This window comes from Heterocephalus glaber, unplaced genomic scaffold, assembly GCF_053883595.1.
Source record: "Heterocephalus glaber isolate CG9 unplaced genomic scaffold, H.glaber_assembly_v1.0 deba00000676, whole genome shotgun sequence".
Taxonomy (NCBI): Eukaryota; Metazoa; Chordata; class Mammalia; order Rodentia; family Bathyergidae; genus Heterocephalus; species Heterocephalus glaber.
This window is the reverse complement of record NW_028258156.1, coordinates 17,100,323-17,108,144: the sequence shown is the minus strand read 5'-3', so window position 1 is coordinate 17,108,144 and position 7,822 is coordinate 17,100,323. Positions and strand designations below refer to the sequence as shown.

The window sequence follows — 7,822 nt, the reverse complement described above, 5'->3', positions numbered from 1 at the left end:
GTAAAATATAACAGTCGGGACAGTGATAAATGGGATCTAAGCCTGGATTACCTGTTAGGTCCAATCAGAAAATGCATCCCAGTTAGGATTATCTAACTCAGAAAGTTGGAGGTGGACATAAATTCTTTGAACAATGCTTATTTTTGTTCAACCAAAACCTAGTGACTTAGCTTTGATCATAGAAGACGTCATTAGACAAAATCTAGAACAAAATGTTAGATAATCATCTGGGCCTGAAAAAAAAAAAGCTTTTTAAAAAATGAATAAATCCTACAAATAGCACTGGGCCTGTTCACGTTAAGGAAGGAAAGGGATTAACTTTGAAAGTCAGTTATACTGTGACAAACTCAGCTGTTCCTCCGTAGAGGTTGTGAAGGGAAGTCAAGCACAGGGACACATCAACTGTTGCTTTAAAAAGGCAGAAAAGAGGACACATAGACCTATCAAAGCAAGAGAAAGTGGCATGCTGAGGAGGGTTTGGTAGAGGTATCTGCCCTCACCATGTCCCAGTGCAAACAGTTTGTAGCCCATTTGCCATGAATGCTATTCATTCTTCTCCAGTAATGATAAAAAGATTAGGTAGTATATAACTGCCTAGAATGAAGGCTACATTTCGCAGCCTCTCTCATAGTTCAGAATACTCACATCTAAATTATGGTAAATGAGATGTCAGCAGAAAGTCTCATGTGACTGCTTTAAAGAGTCTTCCCTAGGATACTGGACACAGTGCTCACTTCAGCACATATACTAAAATAGGATACTGGACACAAGCACCCTGTACCTTTCTCCATCCCTTCCTACCTCCTGTTTCCCAGGGCGGAGGATTTAGCTCAGTGGTTCTGCTGCTTGCCTCAAAAGAATAAGTTCCCAAGTTTGATCCCCGATACAAAAAAAAAGTCCCTACTTCCTGTTTCCTAGGATGGATATTTTCTTAGAGGGGACAATGGGATGAAAGCCATGCATGGTAGAGCAACAAGCTGCTGGAAGACTGCTCTGGCCCTGGCATGCTGACCTAGACATTTGTAAGAAAGAAACTTTATCTTCCCCCTGTTATTTTGAGTTTTCTGTTACTCATAGTTTAGCCTCATCCTACAGATTAACACTTCAGAAGTATCAGTTCAGGAATCTGCTATGGATGTTTTCTAGCTGAAAAATGAAATGAAAGGGAAATTACCCTTAGAAGACAGACTTCCCAAGCTGAAGTGTCCATCCATTTTGTGTTGCTGTAACAATACCAATCTGGGTAATTTATAATAAATTTATTTGCCTTATGTTCTGGAGTCCAAGATGGAGAAGCCACATCTGGGCAGTACTTTTTTGCTACATTATAACATGGGAAAGGCTTCCCACGATGAGAAGGACAATGCCAAGCTCATCTTTCTGTCAGGAACTCCCAGGATACCCTACTTCTATAACCCCCTTCCCTAGTAACAGCTTTAATGCACTCATGAGGATGTGAAGGTCTTATCACTCAACTTGCATTGTGGATTGTTTTGAATACATGAATTTTGGGGAACACATTCAAATCATAGCACTAAGCAATTCCATAATGGAAAGCAATAGCCTTTCAGAAGTAAATTACCCAAGGAATTATTCAGTGAGTTTCCAGATGTCACTCAAATTACAGAAAGCAATTCAAGTGCCACTTGTACCTGGAAGAAGCACCGCTAAGTTTTTAGAGTTAAGATTCAAAATGAAGACAGCAAGAAAAGTAAAACATAATAGAAGAGTCAGGACTCCAGCAAGCTTCAAGGCCTTTGACTGAGATGGAGCTGCATCCTTGATCCCTATTCTGCAGTTTCTATCTTGGCCGAGAAGTTGCTAGATTGTCCTGCTTCTGATCCCACAGACACCCATTGTGGACTCCTATCTCTGATCCTGTACACCCTGTAATCCCCTTGTATAATTACACTCACATTTCTGTGGATTCTGTTCCTCCAGAGAACTGCAACTAATACAAAGATGGACTAATGAAGGCGGGAACAGCGCTGTACTCAGATTGCTGATATGCAAAGGAGATGGTGGGCTTTGATTTTTTTTTTTTTTTTTGGTACCAGGGATCAAACTTGGGTCCTAGCTCTTGCGCAGCAGGCGGCGAAACCACTGAGCTGAATCCCTGGCCATCTTTGATTTTAATAGGTAAGCACAATGAGCAAAGAGAACAAAAATAATCAGGATTGGAAAGGACAAACCTCCTTTCCCAATATCTTATTTCCATGAGAAAGGGAAATACATTATCTAATACTTCTGGTTTCTCTTTCCTATAAGGGAGATGGATACATTTTCTGACTGAAAATTGAGAGACCAGGAACTGGGCGTCTGTGCCTCAGCTTCTTCCTCATTCTCTCTGTGGTCTGCCTGTCTGCAGAGTGAACATAGCCTCTTCTGCCCCTCCATTCTGCGAACTTTAAAGCTACTGGCTCTGTCCATGCAGTTGAAGGCCACAAATTGTCCAACACTATCTGCCCATGCAGTAGTCTGCTTGATTTTGAGGCTTACTAGCAAGTTCATTTGCCCGCTACTGTGAGCCGTTTTCTCCAATATCATCTTCATTAGTAATAAAGATAATATTTCATCTCCCTCTGCTTGACTATTTGTCAACAAGCCCTTCTAGAAGGTGTCCAGCCTATCAAGAAAGAGATGTATGGCCAAGATTACTAGGAAATCACTGCTTGGGTGTAACCACTAAAGTCCAGTCAGTCAAAAGTAAAATAGATTTCATTCCCTGTGACACTAAGATTAGGCAATTAAGGCAGGAAATCGATGGCCAGGATATCGTTGGTGACCTAGTGGACGTAGAACTACAGTCTTATCTTGAGTTCCACCAGAAGCAGAACTTGTAACAAAAATTAGAGCATAGTTCATTTACTTAGGAGGTAAGCTAGGAAATACTAGTTCACTGAAGAAGTAAAAGATACAAGGAACACAAAATAATGTGCACTAATGAAGAGGTTTTCTGTTATGGGAATTGGGGACTCAACCTCACTGAGGTCCTCCAGGAAACTGCACAGAACACTTTCTAGAGTTGTCCTCCCTCCTCCCTTCCTCTACCAAAAAGCTAGCATACGTATTTATCCACAAATCTCGTTGGTCATGGGTTGAGGGCAACTCTCATGAGTATTCCCGGTGCTTCCAGCCTGCCCTGCACATTGGTCTAGCAGTGTCTGGAGGCTCAGTAAAGTCCTCCTACAAATACTGATGAAGCTGCAATGCAAAAAAAGATAAATACAAGCAGGGATAACACTACTACACCTCTAGATATTCTGTGGCCACAAAGAGTTTAGTGTCTCACATCTTTTTCATATATCACCTCACTTGAAATCAAAATACAATATTGTAAGGTATCCAGGCAGGAATTTTTCTCATCAGCAATAAAAACAAAATGAGAAAACCAAGAATTGGAGAGACTGGGACTTAGGAAAAGGGGAGTATGTCGGGGGTGGGAAGTACAACAAAGAAATAACCTACAAATACTATATGGGAATTTAAAATGAGACAAAGCCAAGCCTTGGACTTTTTAAATGAATGGACAAAAAGTGATTTTTGAATGGATGAAGAAGAATCTGAAATCAGATTAAGACTGAATTTTTTGGGCCAGGGATTTAGCTCAGTGGTGCCACCACCTGCCTCACAAGCACAAGGTCCTGAGTTCCATTCCCAGTACCAAAAGAATAAATTTTTAACGTAAGTGCTTTGCAGAATTTATATGCAGAATTAGCACATCCACTGCACTTCTTTTTTTTAATTAATTTTCCAGTCCACTTCTATCCAAGGCATCAAATTGCAGCTATTGTTTGCTTAGCCTGCAAAAATAACCACCCAATATCCGGGAAGCTTAATATCAACTCTTTCAACAGTTTTAAATGATGGATAATTAGAAGATTAAAGCATGGGCAGCAGTTGATCTCTTATGTCTGTAACTGATATTTTGAAAAGGTAAAACGTTCAATTCCTGATCATGGCAATTTGCAAGATTGAATGACATAGCAAGCCTGTTAATTCAAACTGAAAACATTCCACAAAATTAATAATTTCACAATGTTCTAAGATTCGAGGCTGTTTCCTTTTGGCTAATAAAATTAGACTACAAAGAAAATTTTGAGGATATTCTCAATTAAGTTGGATACCAGGTGTACAATAAATCAAACTAAAAACTACAGTTGTGATTTTGATGTTTTCTTTCCTTGGAAAGTATTAGAAGAACAAAATAATAAATTTTAAAAATAATTCTGTGATTTGAAGGAAGAGGAGGAGAAAGGAAGGTAAAAGACAAAAATATTAATCTCTTGCTGTCACAAAACACATCCCACCCCACTACCTTTATCATTGGTACAAAGAAAGTCCAAAGGTTGGCATTTGAGACCTCCTCATGGTCTGGGCAAATCAGCCTCTTCCAGGGCAGGGGATTTGGCTCAGTGCAAGGTCCTGAGTTCAATCCCCAGTTTTGGAAAAAAAAAAAAAGGCCTCTTCCATAACTCAAATACATCACCAAGTCCCATCAATTATATCAACAAATATACCTGAGTCTCTATCACCTGTATGGCCTGAGCTACTCTAATAGTTTCCTAACAGGCCTCCTTTCTTCTCTGGCCTCTCCAACCAATCCTCATAGGAGCTACAGTGATTTTTTTTATGCATCCTTTCAATGGTATAAATGCCTTGCTTGGTCACTTACCCAATGTCCACTCTCCTTTTCTTCCTTTCCTTATAATTTCCAAATTCTTTAGAGAAACACCATGCCCCAAGTAAGTAGTAACTATGTCATTTGGTTAGATGTCTGGAAACTAAGGTTAAGGCAGTGCCTTAACTGTATGTGCGTTGTCAGGCCCGAGGGCCTCTTCCACCCTTGGCAAGGGCAGTGCAAACCTTCTCCTTTCATACAACACAACCCGTGCCATTTGAGATTTACCCCAACCCTAGCTCCAAGGAGGGGAGAGTCCTAATTGGAGTTATAACTTCCCATTCACTGCAGAAATTGATGTAAGGATAGACCATTAGTAAACCTCAGCTAAAAATCCATAGCAATCCCCTAGTCACTGGTTGGCCCATATTGATCCAATCAAGAGGGAAGTTTGTTTTTAAAAATTACCTAGAGAAGCCAGAATTGCCTTTCCTTGTGAAAACAAACAAAAAAACCAAAAAACCTGTATCTTGAATGCTAACAAAACCATCTTGCAACATTGAGAGAAAATAGGCACAGGCTTTCAGAGAGAATTTCTGAGAAAGAAGCCAGAATTCTCCACCTAAAGGCAGTCCTCTCTGGACTTTTTGGTTACTCAGGCCAATAAATCCCCTTTGTTGTTTTTAAAAAGCCTTTAAATAGGGTTTCTAATACATGCAGTAAAAACTTCCTAGCAAACACAGGTGGCTTCTCAGTGAACATGGAATCAACTAAACTTCTTACAGGACCAACTTTGTCCTAAAACATTTTCCTGAGTGCCTACTATTGTCCAGGCACCCAACCTCTTTCTGTTTCTTAAATATGAAATCTCACTTTTCCCCACCTCAATATTTTTTGCAAGTTTGGCTCTGCGTATATTTTTGCCCCTGCTATTTATGTCGTTAATGCCTCTTTACATCCTAGGCCTCAGCTGAATTATCTCCTTGTACTGACCCAGGCCACTGTGTATTGTATCAATTTGTCTGTGGCCAGAGCAGTTTCCAATTCAGCAACTGAATGAGAATATAAGTGGAGCCAGGTCAGGATGTCAGCTGAAAATGGGCTTGGGTGCCACACGCAATACTGTATTTGGTCTCTTCCTACTCTCCTCTTTGGGAGAACATTGTATAATGGATAGGGAGGAAGGTAAATTGAGAGTTTCATTCCTAATGATCCCAGGAGGCTGCTCTCCATGAGACTAAAGCCAGACCGGGCTAGAAGGCCCCGGGCTGGAAGCTGGTGTGGAGTGGCAGTGACTAGAAAGTAGAGAGACCCACAAGGCGGTAAAGAGCCTGGTCAGGGATTCAGGGGTCAGAGGGGACACTGGTCAGCACAGGTGAAGAGGACTTAGAGGATGTATTGTACCACACACAATATACAAGGTGTCTCCCTGTTATGGTTTAAATCAAATTCCTCCAAGAGCCTCATGTGTGCCTAGGTGGGGCTTTTGGAGGGTGATTGAATTGTGGGATATTATAGCTGGCTTGCTATTAGGAGGGGGCCTGGTTGGAAATGGTGAGTCACTGAGGATGTGTCCCAGATGGGGACATCTCCCTCCCCAGCTCCTCCTCTCTCTCTGCTTCCTGGCTGCTGTGACAAAAGCAGTGTTCTTCCTCTCAAGACCCTGCCGCCGCCATGCCTTCCTGCTGTGGAGCCAGCCAACTGTGGACCAGAAACGTGAACCAAAAGAAACACAAACCAAAAATTTCCTGGGTGTGTGTGTGTGTGTGTGTGTGTCTTTGTGTGTGTATGTGTATATATATATATATATATTTCTAGTTCAACTCTATCGAGACAATTTGATCTTCGTTTTTAAATCTCCAAGCAACTGTTCAATGTGAAATTTTCATTATCATCACTTTTAGTAGATTTTAGTAGAGATGCTAATCTCCTAAAATTTATTGAGACTAGGAAAAAACTCCTCACAGAGATCCATTGACGAGGAGTGAAGTCTGTTCCACTTGGATGTGCCATGAAATGGCGGCCACAGGACAGCTGGGTGGTAGTTTGGTGACGAATGGATAAAAACAAACTTCAAGATAAAGCTTAGTGTCTCCTTTTCCCACTGAAGTTCTGAGGCAAAAGTGAAATATTTTTTTTTGTCTCTCCAAATTCCTACCTCACCATCAATGAGTGACTTAAGCTCTGGAAAGAGCTTAATTTATAGGATATCTTTCATCTTTACGCACTTTTTTCCTCAGAAAGTGACACAACACTAATTTTAATATCCCTTGAAACCAAGGGCAATGTCAACCATGCTTTTTAAAGGCCTTGGCTAATGAAATCCCTTTTCTCACTGGCAAGTCCCAGACACTACAATAACCTGGGGCATCGTGCACACAATAATCCTGGATTTATGATGCGGCGGACCACTATAAATTCCTTTCTTCTGAATATTTGGGGTCTACAAAACTGGCCAGTTTATATGGGTCAAGTATGATTACTTTAAAAGCTACAGAGGTAAACGTGAGCTGGCAGCACATATCAAGCCATGATGAAGACTGTCTTGGTGTCAGCTGGCATTAGATGCCCTCGAATGGAGGTGGCAGAGCTGACGTCAGAGCTCACTGTGCCCACCAGCTGGGTAGTGCATGTGACAGAGTGAGGTGGGCGAGGCAGGGACTGCAGTGACTGGAGGGTGCTCTGTCAGCTGGAGCTTTTCCCTGAGCAGCCTGGCCAGCACATAAGACACCCAGGCCCAGATGGCCAAGTGCACTTTTCAGAAAAAGTCAGAAAACTGGATTTTTATGTGAAATTTCCTGATTTTTAATTCCTCAGGGCTAATTCCAGCTTGATATTTGTTATATAATAGAATAAAAATTCAAATAGTCAATAATAAATTTAATAAATTCATATTGTCCATAACAGAAGAAATCATTCTACTGACTATAGGCCAAAATTTTATTTATGTGTGGTTCTAGGGGAGGAACCTAAGGCCTTCACACCGAGCTGTATACCCAACCCTTTATATAATTTTTATTTTTTATTCTCAGACAAAGTTTCACTAAACAGTTAAGTTGTCCAGGCTGGACTCGAAATTGTGATTCTTCTGCTTCAGTCTCCCAGAGTACTAGGATCGCAGGTGTGTGCCACCATGCCCAGCTTAGAGCAGTATTCTAAAAAGTGCATATACCAAGAGGAGTCTTCTAAAGATTCTATTTG

At 41.1% G+C, this 7,822-nt stretch overlaps 1 non-coding gene across 1 annotated transcript; it reads right to left on the bottom strand.

Annotated features, from left to right (window-relative positions):
- Positions 1 to 4,757: 4,757 nt before the first annotated feature.
- LOC147829274 (U6atac minor spliceosomal RNA) lies at positions 4,758 to 4,886 on the bottom strand. The gene has a single exon (XR_015449436.1). It is a non-coding gene; the product is annotated as a U6atac minor spliceosomal RNA (small nuclear RNA).
- Between the last annotated feature and the right edge of the window lie 2,936 nt (positions 4,887 to 7,822).